The 24,832-nt window shown below is 39.6% G+C and overlaps 1 long non-coding RNA gene across 1 annotated transcript; it reads right to left on the bottom strand.

Moving 5' to 3' along the window:
• LOC148224923 (uncharacterized) lies at window positions 1–24,832 on the bottom strand. The gene is made up of 2 exons (XR_015801758.1): window positions 16,841–24,832; window positions 1–16,691 (listed from the first exon to the last, which is right to left on the bottom strand). It is a non-coding gene; the product is annotated as an uncharacterized LOC148224923 (long non-coding RNA).

The following is a 24,832-nucleotide window of genomic DNA, read 5'->3' as shown; positions in this document are numbered from 1 at the left end:
TACTTTTAATATTTTATGCTGATTTTTTTTCTTAATACACTGAAAGGCAGTAATACATGATATTACAGATCAACACAGACAATTTTTATGCATTCCCTCCATTCCTAATTTTACTCTTGAAGATCAGAGTGAATTATCCCAGGTTTCAGGAACAGTAAATCTCCAGGACATTAGTGATTTCAAGAAGAGAGTAAGAGGTAATCACAAAAATCAGCACCAATATTCTGGTTTTCCTTTATTAACATTTACTAGTAGCAGAGTGTTGATTAGGATGCTCTCCTTCCCTTGTGCCTGCATCCATTTACATAATGGTTCAGCAAGCAGCCAAATTGATGTTAAGATTTTAAACCATTCTGTGTTTTCTTTTCCTGTATTCTAAGGTGTCCAACTTAGATTCTTATTACCACTGCAATCTCCTGTAGTGGCAGTGCAACAGATGCTGACAGAATCTCAGCTGTCTTGCCCTGGCAAGAAAGGCACTAATGGGGTGACCATGGGACTCTGCTTCTCTCTGTCAAAGCAAGTATCTAGGAGCTGCAGTGCTAAAAGTCTTGGTGCTGTCAGAAAGGAGCTTGTCACAAGCACCCCACAGCTCTCACAGCTCTTTGAGCCTGCCTTGTCAAAAATACATATACCTTTTCCCAATGTCAGCTGTGCCATGAGTCCTGTAGGTTAAAAGACATGTTGCAAGGTTTTTCTGAAGAAACATAACCAGGCATGAAATATCTCACTGACTTTTCTGGCTCAGGTCTAGCTTCAAATAGACAAGTACATTTGGTATTCTCTTTGCTCTTAGCATCCTGCTTTCTCTTTTGACTCTCCACAGCAGTGTTTCTTATTTACACCTGAGTAATGGCTTTACTGAATGTTGAAAAAGGGACATAGGAAGAATCTGCTGCTGCCATGTGACTTGGCAGCCACTCATAGTCCCTTGTCCCACTCACAGTGCAACAAGCTCTCCACATCCATTCTCAACTTAATGACAGCAGTCACCAGTGCTGTTTGCAGACTTTCCTTCACAAAACAACTTTGCTTAGTCTCCAACAGCAGAGAATTCATGATTCCAAGACATGTCAATACCTGAGTCTTGTGATGGCTAGACAAACGGTCTGATAAAAAGTCAAGATCAATTATACAGCAGGGACCTCCTCTTTCTCATCCCTGGTGATCAGGGTATTAGTTCCTTTCTTTTAGTTTTCTTAATTTTGAAAGGGAGATAGGGTGAAAGGTGATAGGGAGATTGTATTACATTGTCTGAAGGAAGCAAATTCAATACCCCAGATTTGGAAGAAATAAGGAAGAAGGAGATTATATAAAATATAGAGCAAACTGCCTTTAGTGACCCTTTGCCTACCATCCCTTCCATGCTTTATCCCTCCAGAACACACTTCTGTTGTCTTCGGGAACAGGAAACAAATTATTATTAGATGCTGTGCAGTACTGCCTGGTCCTCCACGTTTATCTATAGCTGTCCTGTTATCTTTCCTGATTGCAAAAACACGACTCTCCTTGTTTATTGCCTGCTCCTAAGGAACTTCTCAGGCTATTCAGAAGTGACTGCTACCATCCTGGTCTTTTTGTCATCAAGGCTGAGTTTCATTGCTCCAGCTCACTCCATGGATCATTAACAAATGGAGCTGCAGTATTTTTAATGTGATACTCTATGGAACTTTCCTAAGTATTCAGTCTGGAATACTGAAGAATACTTTTTCTCTGATGGTGGAACTGCCTGTGTAATGGCTGTAAGGAAGTTTGCAGGGTCATGGCATCCATCAGAGTTCTTGGGTATTTTTCTTTATAGTTTGTAAAAATAATATAAAACCTGCTACAATATTTAAGAAAGTTTTTTTTTTTTAAGACAATTGCAGAATGTACTGGTGTCTAAATATGCTCCAGCTTATTTAAAAATTGAACACAAACCCATAGCTGCATTTTTGCCTCCACCCTCACACTTTTTAGGCTGCCTGTGCACAAAATATAAAGGTAACCCAAACCACAGAGTATTTAAATATTAATGTCAGCCCCTGCAGGTAAGATTCTGAATCTCAAAAACTTAAGGCAAAACCTTTTGTTTTGTTGTTTTGAATTAAAATCAGGGGGGAAAAAAAGGAAAAAAAGCAAACAACCACCACTCTCCAGTTGTAGGTCATGTGCAATTACCTAGAATGTCAGACAAAGAGCTGTTGAGAGAAACGTGTAGGCAGTGTGGATTTTGGAGAAGGAATCTCACTTAATGGACCTCCGCAGCACAAATGTGTGAGACTTTCTGATAACCTTGAATTGTTTGATAAGGAACATAAAATGCTTTTGCTCTGAGCTACTTCTCCAGCTCTCCACTAGTTTGCCATGAAATCAGTCCTCTGCATGGAAGCTCTGAAAATTATGCTATGAATGTCACCTTTTCTAAGGTCCCCTGCAGCCTACCTGATTGTTCCCTCAGGATGTGAGAGCTGCATGGCACAGAAGCCTCTATCCCCCTTCAGTGTGTTCTTCCCTAACGCTCTCAAACAGTTTTCCTGACCAGCTAAAGGATTGGAGCTGAAGAAATCCAGAGATCACCAGTTTTGTCCCTGATGCTAACCAGAGGAATTCTCCAATCACTGGCACTTATCATCCAAGAAACATGAACTTCCAACATCCAGTATGTGCTGGTGTTTTACATAATAAAGGCTCAGAATTAGACAGGAGTAACATGTGAGGCATTTTCTACTAATTTCAGTGGAGTTAACCCACCTCACTCCAACAGTTAATGAACTTGAATCTTTCAGATACTTTGAAAATTACCTCTTTTGTCTGGTGGGATACCCCATGAGATGGAATATTGAGCCATGGAAGACATGACAGAGCAAGTAAAGCTGGGCTGTATGTGCATGGGGTCTGTAGGCCATTCCCTAACATTTCCAAGTGGTTACAAAACACAGCTATGTGATGACAGGGCTTCCCTTTTCATGCAGAAATAAATCCTTCCAAATTATTTTTTAAAGAAATGGTCAGAGCAGCATCTATGGGAATCTGAACAATTTTCACTCTAATTTTCCTTCTCTATCCAATTTAATTTCTACAAGTTTTCATTTTCTTATGTCTCAAGAGAAAATAAATCCCTCGCTGTTATGTGCTTTGAAGAAAAACAACCTTGACCAAATGAGAAGTAGAAGAACATGGAGTGTTCAAATGCAATTCTCCAGAGACACCATTGCTACCTCAGGATTTTTGCAAACATTCTTCAGTACCAGATATAAACAATCAACATTCTGCTTTTAAAAACACACAGCTTTAAAATGTTGTTGATTTTTTTTTCTTGTTGATTAAGGAAAATTCCACCTCCTACTGTAGCATTTTCTCTGTGTTTCACTGTGCTACAAATTGTTCTTTCAGATTGTCAGAATTACATGGCTGTGGCATAGCTGCATAATTCCTATATGGTCCTTTGAGAGTAATAGGACTGGATTGCTTTGGGCAGTTGTTCACCCTGAGGAAGTGAGTGCTAGGTGGAATGAAGCAGAACTGTCTATTTCTGGTGGCTCATGTGGGAAAATAAAGTGAGTGCAAAGTTGACAAGACACCTGAGTGTGTATGATTTGCCAAGAGACTCTGCTGCCATCAGGTAGCTTCCCCATCAGTCTGTCTTGCCTGTTCTCACAGAATTGCCATCTCATTAATTTTAATAGGGTTACTTGCTTGGCTGGGGGGTCAACACTGATTAAAATTGTTTCAGGCTGTTGCTGATAAACTGGAGCCCAGCTCTAATCCTAATGAGAGGTCAAGAAAGGTCATGAATCAGATACTACAGTTTTGTGCAATTGGGCCAACAGTAGCCAGAAGAAGAGGGACTGGAACTAATAAGCTCTTACAAGTGACCCAATAAACAAGTTAAAAGGAGGCAGCAGAAATATCAAGCTCTCTATGTAAAAATCATAGTCAGAAATATTAGTTATGAGACCTGAAGTACCAGTATAGATCTTTGTATTATAAGGCATTATTCTAACAAGACTTCATTCTCCCTCTCTTTAAGATACAAGCATAGCACAGGGTAATAACACCTCAGGTAAACATTCCAGGCTCACTTTGCAGTCAACAGAAAGAAGGATGTTCATCTAAGTGCAATTCATCATTTTGTGAAATCTCAAATAAGCCAGATGAATCACACCCTAGATGATTTCTCTGTTGACTGTAAATGAAGCTTAAGCCAATTCAGTATTCTCCAGCACAAATCTCTTCAGTCACTATCCAGAGTCAGGAGAGAGGAATCTCACTCAAAGGCACAGTACTTGTGAAGATGCTCTGGTTTTATTAATGGAAAGGCACAGACTCAAGGAATGTGTTCTTATACTAAAGACATTAATTTCTAGCCAAGATTGATGGTCTGCATAAACACTGCATGAGGAAACATGTAGTAATAGGTCCTAATGTTGTTCCGCTGCCACAGACCTCTTGGAAATAGACCAAGTAGTTAGGGAAAAAACTGTACTTCTGAACACCAAATTTTTGCACACGCTCCATTAAAAAGAGCTTGTTGAATCTGGAGAGACTTTCATTGACAAGCCTGCAAGGTTTCTTTTGGCCAACAGGTTTGCCTGCTAGAAAGCAAAGAAGGAATGCAAAATATAGAGGGTAAATATACCTTTCATAGACATTACTCCCCAAACAGCTCTTTTTCAGAGTGCTGAGTCATCAGACTGAATCTTAGCAAGCTGTTCTACCTGGTAATTAATACATCAAAATCCAAATAATATTTTCTCTGAAGGAGATACTGTTAATTACTAGCAGAATCACAAAACCAGTATAAAAGTAAACTATGTATAACTTCCTTTTTATTTTTTTAAAGGTTAGGAGATGCAGAGGTGATAGATGGACTTCCAAAGTGCACAAATACGACATTGCTTGGATGTTTTTCATTCCACTAATTTTGTCTTCTTTGACTTGAGAGTCTTCTTATACATCTTCATGGAACAAACATTACTGTAAGATTTCCTGACATTAGTTGTCTCTGAATTTCATGTGAGTGGTTTTTTTTTCCTGAGGAGTTTTGGTATAGCTACCTCTGAACTCAGTCCACCCCTAACTGCTGAAATTAACAGAGCTGAGCAAGATAATTTTGAGGTTTAAAAAATGACATTTTAAGGCCGAATGTGAGGATTTCATTCCTCGAACAGGGGCTTGGCCTCTTCCAGTGGCTGGATAGGTTTCCAAACCTCTGTAGTCTCTTCTGAGATGTTTGCATAGTGACTGTGCTTGGTCCCCACTTGCTCAGGCTGGTGCAGCTAGCGTTATGTGTGTATTTATTTATCTCCACACAGTTGTGAAGGCAAATGCAAAGGTGATTATTGGCAACTCAAAATGCTTTAGATGTACACACACTCCTTATAACTGAAATAAAGCTGTAAGCAGAGAGATACAAAACCAGAGTGGTACCAGACATCTGACTGCTGGCCTGTGTTTGCAGAAAATGGAGATGAGGTCAAATCTCAAAATGAGCCAGGAGACAACTGGGCAAAGGAGTTTTATGATAACTGGTGATAGAGCTCATACTGCTAGTGCTGGCCAGAAACTGAAGAGTCCTTTTAGGGAAAATTTTGGTTTTTTCTAAACTTCCTGCAAAATAAATAATCCCAGCCTATTTAGTTATAGCAATACTGAATGTGCAAAGAGGGTGCCTGGTCTGAACAATGCAAATTTTTGTTGCAGACCAGATAAAACTCCACTCAGAACTACTGAGAAACCATATCTTGTATCAGTTTTGAGTTTTCAAATACTCATCAGATATGAAGACTTTCAGGTAGAAGATGCTGACTTTAATTTACTGGATTTCCAAATGGGATTTTTCAAGGGAATGTTTCCAAATAGTTCAGCATACAGATTTTTTCTCAGCTCCAGAAAGCAGCTGAAGGAAACTGTTGAAAAATTTCCACAAGGGGTGTAGCTGGGCTTTTAAGGATAATACATTTCACTCTATTCAGTTGAAGAAAAAAATCAGTGTTTGACCTTGTTAATTATGTTCAATCTATATTCCAATGAGGCACTATCCAAGTCTGTCTTCCTCTCCCACAGCTGCTCTACCTGTACTAAATTCTTATTTTTTGAAGTGACAAACTGCCCCTGAAAGTCTCTCTCATGTTAGATGAGGTGACTTAAAATCTGAAATACCATGAAGTAATAGTTTTCAAACTCAGAATAGTACCTTTAATCTAATTAAGTCTAGCAATAATTTATCTAGCCTTGACTCTGTTTGTTTCAGTCACATTACTCTGTCTCTCAGTAGACACCAAGTGCAAAAGAGATGTTTTGGCCAAGAAGAAATTTTGGTACATAAACTGATAAAATCCCCAAGCAAAACTATTTATATTTTGATATCAAGAACAGGAGCAAGTGATAAAAGACAGGACAGGATGGGAAATGGGAAATCTACTTTGCAAAAATATAATAAAAACATTGTAGCTAGGCTTACATTCCTTCAGGTTGTGTCCGTTCATCTGGAGACAGTGATATTTAACATGGTGATTTACAAGAAAGCTGCAAAAATGAGTTCCTACAGCCCTGGTCCAAGCTGTGGCCATGCAAGGAGCAGGATGGGTTATAGCTGAAGAGAGACGATCTTCTATGTGTGCAGGTTCTCATGCTTTGGTAGAGAATGTAATTTTCCTTCATCTGAGTTGCTCATCCATGTTTTTGCCTATTGCTAGAGCAGAAATATTTCAGAAATAAGTCCCCTTTCCCTAACATTTTATTTCAGTAGCCCAAAGTGACCTTGGCAACTTAGTATAAATCTCAACACCAGACTTTTTCAGTTTGTCTTCCACATTCTTTCTTTTGACAGGTTAATTAATTTCTAGTTATCATATATACACACAGCCAAAGTCAACACAGCTGGTAAGGCTTAATCCACGCTCTAGAAAACTTTTCAGCATGCCCGAGTTCTTGCTTTGGACTTCTTTCCCCCCTCTGCCAATGGCAACTCCAGGTCACAGTGAACAGACACTAGGTCTTGCTTCAAAGTTGTTCCTTTGATCTGTTGTGCACCCATGAGATTGCTCAAGGTTCTGATACTGAATCTCCTGATGCAGTTTTTGGCTGCTGTTCAGCAGACAGCATTTATTCCAAGCTTTTTCTTTTTTTTTCTTCATATCAGAATTTGTACTTGAAACAACTGTCTTCTAGCACTTAATAGGACATAGGAAATCTTGATCAGAGGTTTAACCATTTCTAGTCTGTGTTGAGGTTTTTTGGTTTTTTGGGTTTTTTTTCCTCTTTTAATGTGATACTGAACACGAATGTCCTAAATATCCCCACATGGATTTGTGAAACATTTACAGCACTGAAAACACTTTATGGTTTCCAGCCACTATTGCCATATCTTTGATCTGGACCTGGGACTACTCCAATAAACACATTCTCTGTGCATGATGCACTGTATTTCTTTTTCACCTGGCCTCTTCCATTTAAATTCTTTCTTACATTGCTTTTAACTCTTTAACATTATTGTTATGCTCTAACCAGTCCATATTGATTTTTATCTGTTTCTTAATATAGTCATATCAAGCAAAGAATAATACAAAAAAGTTTATTGGGAAGATATGAACAAAACTGCTTTGAGATGAGAAGAAAAAGTAGCCTAAATATCTTGAGACTTGCTATAGAACTGTGTAAAGTACATGCCCTTTTTTATGATGAATGTTACATTTTAAAGAAGTGCATTGCTCTTGCAAAAAGTCTCAGTGTAGGGAATGGTTTGGTGACAAGTGTGATAAGACAAGAAAGAACTGGGATATGCATCCAATAGTTCAGGGCAGGCATAGCAGCAGAATTGCATTCTCTATGTCACAATAAAAATTCCACACTCAGAGACCATATCCAATGTATGCAACACTGATCTATGAGTTACACCAATCATTTGTCTGCTCCATTGGGATTCCAAGTTTTAAATTGAGATAGTAATCACAAATTAAGGTTATTAAGCAACATGTCAGGAACAAAACAAAAGCCAAACTGTAGAAGAATAGGTAGACTTTTTAAAAGAAAAATTGTATAAATTATTCAGGACCACAACAGCCACGGACTCATTTCTTCTTGACATGACCTGTATTCATGATAAAATAAGACATTTGAAAAAAATTTGAAGGAAGGCTTTTTTCCAGTAAATTAGTTTGTGTACTCTTAAACGAGGTAGGCATATTTGAAAATTCCTGTTACCTACTAAACCCTTCCATCTATTTGCACACATCAATACATTTTTTTCCCCATTACAGTAGAAATTCAGTTAATGCTCAGATTTATCTGACCAGATGCAGATGTTTGCATCTGAGTTGGTCATCTTGCTGTCTTACTAGGAATGACTAAACAGGTGAAATGCATTTGGAAATAAGTAATTCCTTTCAAAAGGTGTGTTTCTATACATGGTCCTAGAGCTAAATACCATAAGGGCCTCTTTCTTTTCTCTGACTGTGAAAAGAGGAATATGTGAGCAACCTAGGTACTGCCAATGTTCTTATGGCAGACATTTCAAGTCAGGTAGGATGAATTCTAATTCCAGAATCACTTCCAGACAACACATCCACATTACCCATATCATACCTTAGAGCCATCATCAGTCTTCATTCGATGGTAAAACAAAGACAGGAGTCTTTCATGTCTTTTATCTTTCAAAAGCAATAGTGGTAATGGCAGAGACCATAACCCAGCCAAGAAATTTCACTCTCTCATGCATCTTCCTACCTACTGTGTCACAGGGCCAAGGTCAAGAAAAAAATCAATACATTATAGCTATCTATCAGGAAATGCTCTGTCTTTGAAGCTACTGCCTTTGTTTTTCCCCTTTCTGACAAGAATTGCACATTTGCCCAAAAAGCACAAGCATAATAGGTCACCATTTTGTTCAGTATTTGTTTGGATTTTATATTAGAGTTATATTAATACAAAATAATCCTAGTAGATAAGGAGGTTTTTTGCCTTCTGGGATATGGCTACTATTCCCAGTTTCTCCATTGGTTAAAAAGTGTTCAGCTGCACTCATTGTCATGTTTGCATAATTTGCTAGTACTCCCAAATGTGCTGCTTTTTAAAGTTTTTTCCCTCTTTTACCACATTTGTCTGCAGTCTCCATTTCAGCCTCAGTGCATTAGTGAAGTTGTCTTGTGCAGCACAGGGAATTTCTGTCTGCTTTGGGGATGTCTCCTGGGTAAAACGTATGATGATTGGTCATTCAGAGTGTGCTGCAAACTGGAAGCCTTATTACACCTGACAGCTGCTAGGAGGGCAGCTGTGGGGATGGAGGATGATATATTATTGAATATATCCTCCGTGTGGTGTCCCAGGCTCAGGGGAGCCACTGGAGCTGTGTGTGCACACCTGGCCACACCTCGCTCCAGCCTCACCCAGGGGTGTGCTGGTCCCACCACACAGGGCTCCTGTGCCCACTGCCCCTGTGTCTTTTAACTTCATATATTGTAGTGCCTTAAAATAGGATTCCCTCTAGAATAAAGCAGGGACAAATGGGAAGTATCCATTTTCTTGCCAAAGTACTCTGTTTTCTTTCCAAAAAAGGGACTCTCCTTTCACACTCAGTAAGTTTCAGATTTTTAGGAGTATGATACACTTGCTATGTCCTTTTTAGAGGGCAACCTCTTAGTCCTTTTGCAAACTAGGAAAGAATAAAACAAGTATGATTTTTAAATTTTTCAGTAATAAAGTGACTATAAAAGATAATGCTATTCCAAACAATATGTCTCATTGTTTTTATCCAATAACTTTTTTTTCCCTCTGCAATAGCTCATAGGAATGAAGCTCATATCTCTGAAAAGTATGCTTGTTGACACATGTATTTTTGGGAAAATTTAGGTCATTGAAGTAGCATATAGGATACACATTGAAGCAACTGAGAAACTGCTGTTTCTCTTGCATATTTCCTGTGGAATACATTCATTTCTTCATGCATGATTTTTTTCTATGCCCTGCTTGTGATCTTGATCTTATTTTAATGAATTTATTCCTTGCTCTGAAAACATGTGCACATTACCTCCTGGCTGAGTCGTAATTTAAATATATAGAATAGAGTAAAGCTGAACAGAACAAAATGAATTAGAACAGAATGAACGTATTAATGTAATTAACATAGGTTATTCTAACATTTATTACATTTTCAAGTGTGCTTCAATCTTATGCATGTTTCACCTTTTCTCTGTAATCATAATGGCTAAAACACTCTTTTTTCTTCTTAAAAAAAGAAGAGTCTTGAATACTGGATGATTTCAAGACAATTGTAAGTAGTGTGAATTCTTGTGGAATGTGTCAGAAATTGTGAAACTTGGCAAGGCTGTTTAGAGTACCAAAATTTCACCATGTTTTGCAAATGGTAAGAAATGAGATTCCCTCAGCCTTCTTTGTTTATTTGGAACAAGGAGGAAAAAACCCCAAGATTATATTTTTAATGGTTTATACCAAGCTTGGCTAAGAATACATAGACAAACATATTTCTTTTGGAGGAATAATCCCAAGTCCTTTGTCTGGACTGCTGAGTGTGGCAGTGCTGGGTAACAGAGGCATTGCAAACACTGAAGAAATAAGGGTTTGGCCTTCTTTCAAGTTTATCTATAAACTGGAATCTTTTCTTGGCTGATTTTGTCTGATCAGACATCATCTGTATGGTCTCCCTCTGCATTCAGCAGAGAGAGAAATAATCACCTCCAGGCACATCCTATTGTGTCAGCTGAAATGCTCTCTCTGGGTGCCTGCATGTCTCCGTGGAGGGTTCCTTGATGAACACTGAGAATAGATAGGCAGCTTTTACAAATGAAAAAAATGGATGAGATGGATCCCTCTTAATTGTTCATGGGGGAAAGAGCCCTGCCCCCACCCTGAGCAGTGAAACCTGCTGCAATAACTCATCCAGGCTTTCAGCAGTCAGAGCCCTGGTGATCCTGCATTCCTCAGGACATGATGTGGAGAGCTTCAAAGGGAGCTTGTTCTTCACTCAGACTTCAGCAAAAATGCCAGGTCAAAGGTTGAGGGTTTGTAAACTAATAATCCCCAGATGACAGAACAGGAGCCCTTACCAATATTCTTTCTCTTTTTTATATTTTTTCCGATTTCTTTTTTTTTCAAGAGAACTATGTCAAAAAATGGTCAAAAGAAGAGAAAGATAATTTTTAATACAAGCAGCAATTCTGTGAATATCTTGGATAAGGAGGGAAGAAATATGTACACATTTTCACATATACATTTTAGAAGAGAATATGCATGAGCCTAGAAGAGCCTCACAGTTCAGCTCACTGAAGACTGTATTGCCATTTGCAGCAGTATTAATTTTGTGAGTTTTCTATCTTCTTTTAATTGTCTTGGAGCCATCTGAATTGTAGAATAAAAATTTTTAAATAAACAACACCAAAACAAAAACAAAAAACAAAAACAAACAAAAAAAATTTTAAAAACCCAAGGAATTTAGCTGATATCCCCACTTTTATTTTGTAAATGAGCTATTAATAATACACAAGACGAAGCAAATTCTGGATGAAAATTTCAACACCCAGTCTATACACAGGTCTGTTTTACTAATGCAAGGCTTAGACTTTTCATATAGAAGACTTTGTAGGCAGGGATTGTAAGTGGAAGGTTTGCAACAACCTAAGATTCTGAAATAGTCTTTAGGAGAGCACTTTTCAGACAGAGGCATTTGCTATCTCTTAGCCAGCAATCCCAACCCTTGCAAGATCAGAAGTTTATCTCCAGGAACCTTTCTCCAGCTCAAACTCTCACAGCTCAGGTACCCCCAGCTCTGAAGAAACGTGAGACAAAGCAGCTTATTCCTTCACCCCTGGCCTCTTGGTACTTGGTCTGTGAAGGAATTTCTTTACTGTGGTTTCTATATGCATATATAGATAATGAAGCACCAAGAGACCAAGCTGTGTGAACAGCAATGCTCTCCGTGTGTGCAGCCACAATTCTCAACACATGTAAGGTGCTGCAGAGAAGGGCAGGAGAGGGCAGCAGCCACTTCAGCAACTACTGATACCAGGAAGGCATGGAATTTCTTACCTGCCCATCAGCAGGACAGAGGCCAAAAATGTTGGACGTCATTAAGGCTTGACAGCACGTATTGAAAAACAGTGAATTCTCCGTACACTTAGTCTCTTACTCTCACCACAGACCAGTCAGTGCTCCCCAGGGCTCAGTTTTGGGAAAAGTCCCGTTTAATATCTTTATTAATGAATTGGATGAGGGTATTGAAGACAGTCAGCTTCCACACAACACCAGATTGGGAGGAAGTGTTAATCTTCTGGAAAGTAGAAGGATCTGCAGAAGGATCTGGACAGGCTGGATCAGTGGGCTGAGGCCAGTTGTATGAGTTTCAATAAGGTGAAGTGCAATGTCCTGCATTTGGGTCACAATAACCCCATGCAGCACCACAGACTGGGAGAAGAGTGGCTGGAAAGAGGTCCAGCAGAAAATGACGTGGGGGTGCTGATCAGCTGCTGTACATGAGCCAGTGTGTGCCCAGGTACCCAAAAAAGCCAATGTTCTGTACCAGAAGCAGTGTGATCAGCAGGACCAGGCCAGTGCTTGTCCCCCTGTAGTCAGCACTGGAGAGGCCACACCTTGTGCCCAGTTCTGGGTCCCTCAATTCAGGAAGGACACTGATGTGCAGGAGCGAGTATGGAGAAGGGCAGCAGAGCTGATGAAGGGTCTAGAGAGTGAGATTTATGAGGAGTGGCTGTGGGAGCTGTGGTTGTTTGGTCTGGAGAAGAGGAGGCTCAGTGGGATGCTCTCTCTCTCAACAACTCCTGAAAGAAGGTTGTGGGGATTGGTTTCTTATCCCAAGTGACAAGTGACAGGTCAAAACTAAACAACCTCAAGCTGTGCCACAGAAGGTTTAGATTGGATATTAGGAAAAATTTCTTCAGTGAAAGATTGATCATGTATTGGAACAGGCTGCCCAGGTGGTGGTGGTGGTGGAATCACCATCCCTGGAAGTGTTCAAGAAAGCATGTGGATGTGGCACTTGTGGTCAGGGTTTATTGGTGAACATGGAGGGGCTGGATCTGTCCTCTTGAGCTGTAGCTCTCTGTCCCCCTGTCCCTCTTGCAACTCCCAGGGACCCAGCCCAGAATTATCTCCTCCAAGGCCTCCAATGAAACACTCAAAGAAAATAATAAAAAACACATGGAAGAGCAAGACAAGAAGAGTGGGCATAAAGCTAGAGGTAAAAGGGTTATTGCAGGTAGTTCTTCACAAGGAGAAAAAATAAACAGTGCATTCATTCATTAATCACATACAACTTCTTCCTATGCAGCACTGCTGAGTTTTCTGCTGGAGGCTTTATTCTATTCTCCATGCAAAGAGAAACATCTCAGTTTTTCATAGAAATAGCTTTGTCTGCAACTTTTTTTGTCTTTGTATGCAGTGACCAGAAAAAGTTGAAGCTAAAGCCACAGAATAGTGGCCTGTATCCACATATTCTACCTCCAACACAGACAGTGTGGTTTTCCTTAAGAATAGCAAATTTGTCATACAACAAATACTTGACATGCCTCTGTATGGCTTAAACAGCCAAAAATACATGACAGACAAAGGAAAGAAAATTCTTAGTTACAAAATCAACAGACATCATGCTCAGAAGAAAATTTAAGCAATTTATTACTAATCTAACTGGTATAATTCCACACAATTTTAAGAATAGCAGAGGAGTTTAATTGTTGGGGAAAAAAATTAATCTTTTACTGAAATCTGAAGGATCAAGACAAAACATGGCATTGAGCCCAGCTTTAATAAACTTCAATGGCACATGAACCTTAATTTTCTTTAGTAGAAAGGTATTTTCTCTTCAAATACATTTTTTTTTTCTTTTTGACAGTCACTTGACTACTGCAGAGTACATAACAAACACAAGCTGCCCTCAATTCATTTATTTTATAAAGTACAGTGTGTCCAGTTCTGGATTAAGAAGAAAATTTTTGGAACAACTGAAAATCCCTAAATATATCCTTTAACTTTTTTTTTGTTTTATTTTCTAACCATTCTATGGAAAAATACATGAATTAATTAAAATGTCATTTACACTGGTATAATTGGCTTCTAAGGAAATAATGAAATCCCCAAGTCTCAAGCTGTAAAACTGCATTGCCCTTTAATATAAGCATACTCAATATTTGATAGATCTGTGATCTTTAATTATTTTTTCCAGTGACTTTGTCCCAAATTTCCCCTGTATATTTTTTTTTTACACTGGCTTATCCGGTAGGAAAATCCCAGCTGTTAAATCCACGTACAAGTAAAAAAGAGACCTTTGGATTTTCCCACAGCACTTTTGCTTCTGCATTTCCTAAATGATGGATGAGGTTTGGTTTGAGTCCAGGAGTTTTCCTGTGCACTATGCCATGAAAAGGTGGGGGTGAAACAAAGCAGGAGAAATATCAGCTAGGTTTTGTTGGTTTTGACCTACATTTCCTTCCCATTGTATAAACAAAAGTTTTGTCATTAAATTTGTTTTTGCATGCAGCAAGTGAGCCATACAAAAGTCAGGTGAAACTGAAATATCTCTATGAACATATGCAAAGTTAAAATTTGTCTATAGAGAGAACCAAATCTGCTATTTCCATGTTATTAATCTTCCTTTTTACTTCTTTTCCCCTACCCAAAGAAAAATACTTCAGGCTACTGGACAATGGAAATTTTAGTAAATGTGATTCTCCAATTCCTTTTTGGATGGAAAACAAACCATAACCTAAAAATGATCAAAGTAGAGGGAAATACTTTCCTTTTCAAATCTGTTGCTAGCAGTTACATTTTATATATTGATGAAATCTTGATCCAGTGATATCTGTACAAAAAATTTCACCTTATTTTAGTGGGAGCTGCTCTTGCATCATATCTTACATTCACTGAGGATCCAAACATGTGATTTGCTACTGCCAAGAGATGAGACTACTCATGAATATTCATCTAGATGTCGCTCTTTTAACTTCAATCTGGAAGTCCTACAACAGGAAAAATCTCTTCTTTGTTAGATATGTAATAGCCAGAGTGCTACAGCCAGGGACATTTCTCCTGAACTGCAGAACAAACCCCATGTCCTGTTCTGCTAAACAGTAGAATTATATGTGCTTGAATGAACAGAATTAATTTTGTTCTATATTTAGCAGAACTTGATACATTTCTAAAGCCAAAAAATATATAAATTCCAGTGTCAGTGCTTAAAGGCATCATTGTTGGTACTTCACCTAACAGTGCCAAGCATACTAATAATTGTACAGGCACTTCAAGTGACTTGCAGTTGTGTTAAGTGATCAGAAAGAAACTTGTTGAATTTCAACCAGTTGAAAATGGCTGGTTGCTGCCTTACTGCTTGGTTTCATTCTAGCATTAAATGAAAAAGTATGTGAGAGAGCATTTAAAGATTCCCAACAGGTAAAAACTGTAATATGCTAACAGGAGTATGAATGACTCACAGCTGTTTTAGGAAGAGCTTGATGTGACAAACTTAAACCCCTTATGATCAATTTATAACTGCTTTTATTTACAGTACTACCTCCTGCTATAAAAAGATGCAGGAATTATTCCATCACTCTCCTGCTAAGTGAAAGTCTCATACAAACAGGGTAATTTTAAACTCCAGGAAAACAAAGGAGAGCATAAAGAAAGGGGAAAATGTTTTCCAATTATAGTTTTATATTAATTACTTAAATCAACTGATTTCAGCTGATAGTACCCTCATAAAGTCTAAAGATATTAGCTGATTGTATTGTTCTATATTCTATTGTATTAAACAGTTTCCAGTCCCACATAAACTGACCACAGTCTGACAGTCTCTGTGATGATACATTTTGAAACCAAACCTTTGGAAGGTAATTTTTACTGCAGCTCATTATTACCTTTAAATTCAACTGAAAAAATGACATCACACTCTCACAAAGGCAATTATCAATGTTTGCTCCAGGGACCTTTGACTTTGAGGAGAAGTGAATGATATGGTTGTTTGCATGCATAGTATCCTAATATTTGCACAGCCTATATATATATTTGCACAGGTTCCTGTCTGAAGTGGCCAGCTAAAAACAAACTCCTTTCCTAAAGCTATACAATCATGTCAATTGAAAAGATGCTGGGTAGACTTTGTCAAAGTACTTCATAGGCTTTTGGTATCCCAACCTGTTTCAGGGACTCAGTTGCCTCAAGGGGTGTGTTGGCCTTGGCTGCACTTCTCTGTGCAGACAGGCCCCAGGGAAGAGATGTTTGGAGGCACCTCAGAGGAAGAGGCACAAGCCAGTGTGTACTCCTGCACTCCCAGCTCGACCTGGGATGTGACTGCTTTAGAAAGAACCTCTACATTTTTCCTGGAGGCTGAAATTATCTGTAATGGCTTACAGATTTAGCCTGGATTCTGTGAACACAGAAACATTTGGGAATGGTTGGGGCCAAGGCAGATGGATGCTGGAGAAGCTCTGGTGCCTGTCGGGGGTGCAGAGCCATGCAAGCAGGAGGGACACCTGAGCCCCTGTTCCATCCCCTCAGCCCAGCGAGTGCTGAGTGAAGAAATGAGCACAGACAACACCCCAGGAGGTGAGCCCAGAGAGGTGTTTTGGGGCAGCATGACAGCTGGCTGTGGTGGGGAGCTCTCCTCTTCCCACTCCCACCGTGCCCACCAGCTGGCTGGTTGTGCTTCTCAAGGACGGAAACCCATCATTCTGAACTTGCTAAAATTGTCTCTTAGGGGTTTATAAACAGTGTTTACTTTCATCTATAAAATAAAAGTGATATCTAGAGATCTGGTAACCCTGTAAGATATTTATTTAAGTACACTGACCTTTCAATTCTGAATCTTCAAGAGTCCTCTGGGGGCCAAGAAAACCACAACAATGAAAATCAAGGGGACATGGAAATGTTTTGGTTCAGCTGCACCTGCTGGAGGGGGTCCAGAGGAGGGTCATGAAGGTGATCAGAGTGATGGAGCATCTCTCTCATGAGGATGGATTGAGAGATTTGGAGTTTTTCATCATGGAGAAAAGAAGGCTTCAAGGAAACCTTACAGTAGTACCTTCAGTACCTGAAGGGAGCCTGAAAGAAAGCTGTAGGAGGACTTTTTACAAGGGAATGTAGTGACAGGACAAGGGGGAATGGCTTCAAACTGAAAGAGGATCGGTTTAAGATTAGAAGGAAGAAATCCTTTAAGATTAATAGGAGGAAATCGTTTACAGTGCAGGTCGTGAGGCACTGGAACAGATTAGCCAGAGAAGCTGTGGATGTTCCATTTCTGAAAGTGTTCAAAGCCAGGTTTTGGTCTAATGAAAGATGTCCCTGCCCATGGCAGAGGGGCTGGAACTAGATAATCTTTAAGGTCCCTTCTGACCCAAACCATTCTCTGATTCATTAAGCATCTAACATATGTGACAAACTTCTTAACTAGTTTTCCAGTAAGGCAAATACAGCACATTATCTTCCAGAACATTTCTTCTGTTAAAAATGTGTCTGGGTCTTTGGAAGATGGATGTTCTCTCTGTTCCAAGACCCAATACCTGGCAGGGAGGGCTGTGCATTGAGGAAGGGAGGGAAAACACTAGAGTACTGTACCAATCGTCAGGATGTGTCTAACCTGTTCCATGGGCAGCTTTGCAAACACCCCTCTGGGCTCCCCAAGGGCAGGGAGCAGCACTGGCTCCAGGACCCAAGCCTTCCCTGCAGTTGGGAAAATGTGCAGGCTCTGGGATAGATGCAGGATGGCCTTGCAGAAATGTTGAGGCTGTTTTAGTGCTACAAATCACAACCTTTGGAAATTTAAGCTCTCTCTGTTCCTTCTCAGCTATGAATGTTTTGGCTAATGGCTTTGGCAGGGGCAGGTGCCCAGTGAGTCAAATAAAAGAGCAGCTGCTGGCCCCTGCACACAGCAGAGATACCCAGCCCAGAATAAAGAAATCCAAGGGACTGACAGTTTAAAAAGTAGCTTTGAAGAACTGTAAATACATCCATAAAATCTGTGGCAGATTATTTTCTTTGGTGAAGAAATTATGATGCTTCTTGTCCCCTGTTAAATCTTTATATTGTTTCTGTCTCTCAGAAGAGCACAGAGATATTTCTTTTTTAAGTGTGATATTAATAAAACAGTGTCAAAAGCACATTGGTGGTTTTTCTGTCTGGCTGTTAAATGGCTTAGAAAGTATGCAGCTCTATTTTTAGGAAAAGAATGCTTTTAGGGATTAAAATTCAAAGGATAAGGTAAACAATTTCACATAATTCTTAAACACAAAAGATGATTTTTCCCTTCAGTGCAGGTTAGTGCTTTCACAACAGGCTGATGAAAGAGGCCCTCGGTGCTTTTTTCACTGTATGGGCTACTCAGATGAAACATTAAAATATGGAAAAGCAGCACCAATGTATATGGACAGGAGAGGGGAGGGGAAGGTAAATCCAACAAAATTAGATCAAAATTAGACTCTGATAGTCAACTGTCCCAGCTGAAATTAGATTCTATCACTTGTGAATATTTCATAGTCACCACCTGAAAGACATCTAGTGAAGCAATTAAAGCCAATCAGTGGGAGAGCTGAATGTTTTGTTTCTCAGCCAACAAATATAAGGCACAAGCTGTATTAAGGAGGAAAAAAATGCAAAAACCAATATATTTTTCCCACTGCTAACCAGAAGGAAATGCAGGTACAATTTTATTACTGAGTGTGTAAAAACCAATATATTTTTCCCACTGCTAACCAGAAGGAAATGCAGGTACAATTTTATTACTGAGTGTGTGTTGCTGAGTGGTAACTTTCCCCCCCCATCTGAGGGAACAGGGACTCACTCCTGTGGGAGTATAATATTCCAGGGGACTCTGGGCATGCATTTGTGGTGCCCTGGTCCATGCAGGAGGAATCTGGGAAAGCCCTCTCTTCCTACCTGGCTAAAGTAAACTGGATGATGTTTGACTAGCTTAAAAGGTCTATCCCTAAATCCCATCTCTAAGCTAAAGGCCCATTTATGTTAAATTCAATAGTCTAAAGGAGGGAGTAGAAGCAGAGTTTCATGCTGTAACCCAGACCTTCCCTTTCTCTCCTTTTTCTTCTGATGGGCTATGGAGCGGATTGTTTCTGCTTTCTACTGCAAGCAAATTTCTTGTTTCCTGAGCACAAAGGTATCAGGAGAAATTAAAGCTAAAGCTCATTTTCTAGACCAGTGTTCTCTTCTATGAAGAAATTAATTGTTCGGCTGGCCTATTAATCTAGATGACAGTTTTATTACAATTAAAATATCACCTCTAGGAGGCCCTTTGTTTGCATTTGACAGATTTTATTGTGTTTATATAGGCTAATGAAGCAGAATTAAATTATGTGGCTTATATTAAATTTAAATGACTGATTTATTGTTTTTAAAATCCAAAATTTATCATGCATGTTCTTTAATGCCACACAAACTACATTAGTTCACTGCTGGTTTATATTTTACTTTGGTCATTTGCCCAATTGGAAAAGGTTTTGTAGGCACACTAAAATGTGGTGAATTAATGTCCAAATGGCTAAAACAGGAAAGACTGTCCTCAAGCATTTTAGAAGAATAAAAATATTGTGATGCTAGGTCTAGCCTGTGCTTCAGGTCAGTGGCTCTGATTTCATGGTTTACTATTGGTGATTTCACTGAAGTGCTTTAATTTGAGCCTTTGCCAGCTGAGATCAACTATCCACTATGCTCATCTTTGTTGTTGAGGTTTCTTGTTACTTATTTTTATTGACCTAGCAAACTTCCTTATTCCCTGTTAAACATGCTGCTCACATAATCCCTACTTCATATAGTGTTCAATAAAAAGGAACACTGAGTGCTCAGGTTTTTGTATAAGTACAGAGCTGATCACCTATAAACCTGAGGGTAACCTGATACACATTAATCTTTGTATTTTCTGGTCTTAGAATTCCTCTGAGTTTACTTTAGATTTCTGTCCCATATATGCTTACAGCTCATCTCATTACTCCATGTTTCCTCCTTCATTAACTGAGAGAATTGGATGTGTGGTGAGATTCACTGGGTTTGTGTTTTAGATGCTGCCTTTAGGGTTGTGCTGTAATACCTCTATTCATTTCCACATTGAGGAAGCCAAAGCTGATTAGTTGAGAGATAGAAGACATCTACAGTGCAGATATCTGTTTAGTCATATTAATCCCGTGGCTAATATCTGAAATATTGTTAAAATATGTTCCAATCACTATGAATACTGGTACTTCTTTTTTCTTTTCTTTTTTTTTTTTTCTTTTGTCAATACAAGCATAAATTAAGGTCTAGGGAAAAAAAAAATTTTAAAGCAACCTCCAAAACAAATAACTGGAATCACTCGTATTAGAGTATATCAGACAATTCTATGAGTCCTTAAGTAGTCCAAGAAGTGCTATTTAAGAATAGCAATTTTGCTGAAAATTTTACTTTCTGGACATAAAGAAATTTCATATATCTAGTTTGAATCTTATAACCAACTTTGGCCAGGGAAACAACAGAAGAATTTCAGAAAATAATTTTCCTTTTTTAGTAGCAGTACTTGGTGAACTCATGACATCAATGATTTATTTTACTTTGTAGTATTGCTCTATCTTCATCTTGGCTTCCCATTTTGGCTTTTAGCTCACAGACATATATTGTTTCATATGTAATACTATGGGGAAAGAAACATATCAGAGTTGATTTTCTGCTCAATTATTAAAATGGTATGACCAAGGGAACAACTTAAATGATTTCCGTGATTAAATGTATTGTGTAATGACACAGATGTTTGTGGGTATGAGTGAACTGGAACTAGGATCCAGCTTTAGTTTCTAGGACTTTCTGCAGGATGGTGAGTTTCACTACTTTGTCCTTCAGTTCTCAGCTGCCTGTAGGGATTTTTCTTGCCTGTGGGTGGCATCCACCAGTTTCATCAGCCAAAGCCTCAATGAAATCTTCAGGACTCATCTGTGCCGATATGAAGTTTAATTTGGTGTAAGAAAAGATTCGGTGACTTTCATCCCTTTTTGGTGCATCAATTTTCAACTATTTGAACTGAAGAAAAGTAGGTCTAAGAAGGAAGCAAGGTGGGAATAGGCATCTGGCAGAACAGTCCTACTTGTTGCTAACTGTGTTTCAATCATAGAATGGTTTGGATTGGAAGGGACCTTAAAGATCAGTTAGTTCCAGTGGCCCTGGAATGGGCAGGGACAGCTTTCACTGGACCAGGTTGCTCAGAGCTCCATCCAGCCTGCTCTTGAGCACTTCCATGTGTTTAGCCATGGAAAACACGTAGGCTCACAGACTTGTTAAGTGCCAGTAGTGCAACTGAGATTTGGCAACTGCTATGCATCAGAGTAGGAAATCTCAGCAAACAGAATCCTCTTTAAAATACAGAGACTGATTCTGAAATACCTAGGTTTTGTATCTGATACAAGGAGCAGCTGTGTCTAGACGTGAAAGTTCAACAGGACTTTTCCTCTGCATGACTCACGTGAGGAAATCACACTTCTCTATCACAGAAATTCCAGTGAGAAAAGTTAACACACAGTGTTAGAATGCACAGAACTCAATACTAAAAAATACAGTTTCTTCAATACACCACAGCCATCTTCCCTAAAATCAAGGTGACAGTATTAGTCCATCTGTAGCAAAGAGCCTAGACTAAAGACCCAAATGTTGCCACTTTCAAAGTTTCTGGCCTGACGGGTAGATTCATGTCTCTAAGACAGGTCCAGGGTCCTGTCAATGGATTGCATGAAGAGCCCAAAAGCCCCAGTAGGCCTGGAAAGTTCATTAGTAATTCATATGAGCTGTCATTGGAGTCCTACTCTTATATATAAATTTAAAAAATACTAATATGCCTTTTAGAATTAAAATAATATACATCCTCCCTGGAGCAGCATCACCTGTTCCTTGCTCTTTGACTTGTCTGGTTTCTGTCCTTTTTTGCTTTACTTGAATCACAGTGATGCAAGGAGCCTTAAAAGCCAAGTTGTTCCTTTGTACTAATAGTGTGCCTGCCCACTTGGTGTTGGTATGTGGTGTCCAGGTAAACTGCTCTATGCTGCAGGAGATAAGTTGTTTTTTAAAGTTTGTATCAGTTTGCAATGTAGAAAAATATGAAGAATTTGTGACAAAAAAAAAGAAAAAGGTTCTTTCTGCTTGTGTAAAGAATATCTACAAAAGAAGGGTCTTGCCTCTGTGTATGGATCAGCTACAAACTGGATACTGCAGGTAAGGTCCAGGAGCTACAGGAGAGGGTCCAGCAGAGGGACCCAACGATGATTAGAGGTCTGGAACATCTCTCTTGAGGACAGACTAAGGGAGCTGGCCTGGTTAGTCTGGAGAAGACTGAGAGGAGATCTCAGCAGTCCATATAAATATCTCAAAGATGGGTGCCAAGAGGATGGCACCAGACTCTTTGCAGTGGTGCCCAGAGACAGGACAAGGAGCAATGGCCATGAACTAAAGCATTAGAAGTTTCACTTCTGTTGGATCCCAGAAATCTGGAGTTTTTGAGCCTTCTGTGCTTTCATGCTCCTACCCCCTGGAAAACACTGCTTTTGACCTGAGGCCTCGGAGAAGGCTTTTAAATATGAGTGATGAAGTAAAAATCACGAGTGTGTAGTGAATTAGAAGTGTGTGATTTCACAGGGTAATGGATTTTAAATTTGAGGGTTTTATAGTATAGTAATAGGTATAGAACAAAACAGAGATTTTGGGCTTTGTCTTTTACTTTGTTCATCTTTCTTCTTCTTCCTTCTTCTTCATAGATTTCAAATAGTGGTTTCTGGTAGACCTTGTAGCAGTTGCCTTTGTATCCATTTTCCCTACTTCTAGCAAGAAGCTGGAAGTACTGTCATACTTTCTGTACTTTCTGATAAAATATAATAAATATCCAAACCCAAATACAAAAAACGCCAAACTGTTTCAACCATGTTTCTGTTAATCCTAGCCCTAAGAAGAAGACAGACAAAACTGATAAACAAACCACTAATTAAGTGATGCAAAGCCCCTGCACTGCTGCCCACACACCTCAACATGAGGAAGAACTACTTTTCATTAAGGGTGGCCAATCACTTGAACAGGCTGCCCAGGGAGGTCGTGGAATATCCCTCTTTGGACATATTTAAAACTCATCTGGACATGTTCCTCTGTCACCTGTTTAGGTGACCCTGCCTTGGGGGTGGTTGACTATATTATCTCCAGAGTTCCCTTCCAACCTTAACGAGTCTGTGATTCTCTGTGATTTAACTGCCATTTTCATTTTTCATTAAGTCAGTTGAATTAGGAAAGGAAAATAGTCCATTGAAGCAGAAATGTGTATGTTAGTGTATTTGATAGGCCAGTTACAACCTTTGTAAAAATGCAGTTTAGGCTGTATATGGTAAGACTATACAGAGCAGAAGTGAATATGCCAAAAAAGCAGTCAGTCTGTACAGTTGCCAGAAGAGGTGTTAATATTTTTCTCCATTCTAGTAGAAGCTCATTGGGATATGCAAAACTCATTCGTTAAGTAAAGCTGGAGAGTGACAGATGCTGACATATATAATTTGACAGCTGCAAATACCAGGTACTAGAAAGTGTCATTTCCCATAAGTATAAAATAATGGGTCATTATTCCCTGACAGATTAAAACCCGAGTGCTATGAATAAATGAATCTGTAATCCTGCGTACTTTAAAAGAAAAATAGAACATTCTTTTTCTTCTTCCAGAAATAGAGGAGATTTCCTTTGTTCTCCTCTCACCTGTGTGTGTTACCACCAGTTGCCAACCCTCTGATGAGGTGGAGCAGAGGAGGGAGTCTCTCACACGATCTACTTAAGGCATTTAAGACCTTTATGTTTCCAGACAGGAGATGCTGGTTCCCTAGGCAGCCAGTGCAGAAACAGCACAGCATCCAGCAGATAGCTCAGAGGAAAGGATTGCTGCCTCTTTGATTGTAAGAGGATCTCAGGAGCACAGACACGCCCAGGTCAGGGGCCTGACATGAAGGGTAACCCTCTCAAGGGTTACCTGTCCTGCTTTGTGCTGATCCATAGGATGGATGTTGCTATGTGGCCCTATAGGAGGGCCTCAGCTTTACTCTTGCCTTTAATTCTGAGCCCATGTTTCCACTACTGAGGCACAGTGACCTTCCTCAGGCAGACAGCTAACAGCATGGGACCCTTAAGATTTAGGAGTAGCACCACTGGAGATGTTTGTCTTCTTCTGGGCAGGGGTCAATCTACCCACTGGCTGAAAACAAAGCCCAGGAGGGGAGCAGAGACAGATCACACCCATAGAGTTCTGCTGAGGCTGTGCTTGCTGGGCTTGTTAGAGGGGATTCATCTCTCTGGGATCTAGAGTGATGCTTTGCCTAATGTGGCCTGAGTCCTAAAACAAGCCACCAGGCACCATTCCCAATAGGAATATACCTAAAACATTTAACAGTAATCTATTTGATGTCAAAGTGGTTCCAGTGCCCGCTGTATTTAGCCAGCTGTGCACCTACAAGTTAGGTTATACTGTGCCCTGTGACTAGCAGTTAAAACATGGCTAGGATATAACTTCTTTCTTCCCCCCTACCTGATTATCAAACCCATCCTCACCATAACATTACATTGTGAGAGATAGTGCCGGGGCCAAAGGCTTTTCTCCAGCTGAGGCAGGGGGTATTGTCCAACCACAGTAACTCCAATGTGTTGTGGAAAGGAGCATGGCAGGAGCTATGCCAGTGCCTTTGAGTCACTGGAGACACCACCTGAAGAATCATAGAATCATAGAATCATTTAGGTTGGACAAGACCTCTAAAGTCATTGAGTCCAACCATTAATCCAGCACTGCCAAGCTCACTAAGCCATGCCCCCAGGTGCCACACCCACATGCCTTTTGAACACTGCCATGGATGGT

Source organism: Sturnus vulgaris, chromosome 2, assembly GCF_052056855.1.
Source record: "Sturnus vulgaris isolate bStuVul1 chromosome 2, bStuVul1.hap1, whole genome shotgun sequence".
In the NCBI taxonomy this organism is placed as follows: domain Eukaryota; kingdom Metazoa; phylum Chordata; class Aves; order Passeriformes; family Sturnidae; genus Sturnus; species Sturnus vulgaris.
Note: the sequence above shows the minus strand (reverse complement) of the source record. Positions and strands in the feature narration are given on the sequence as shown.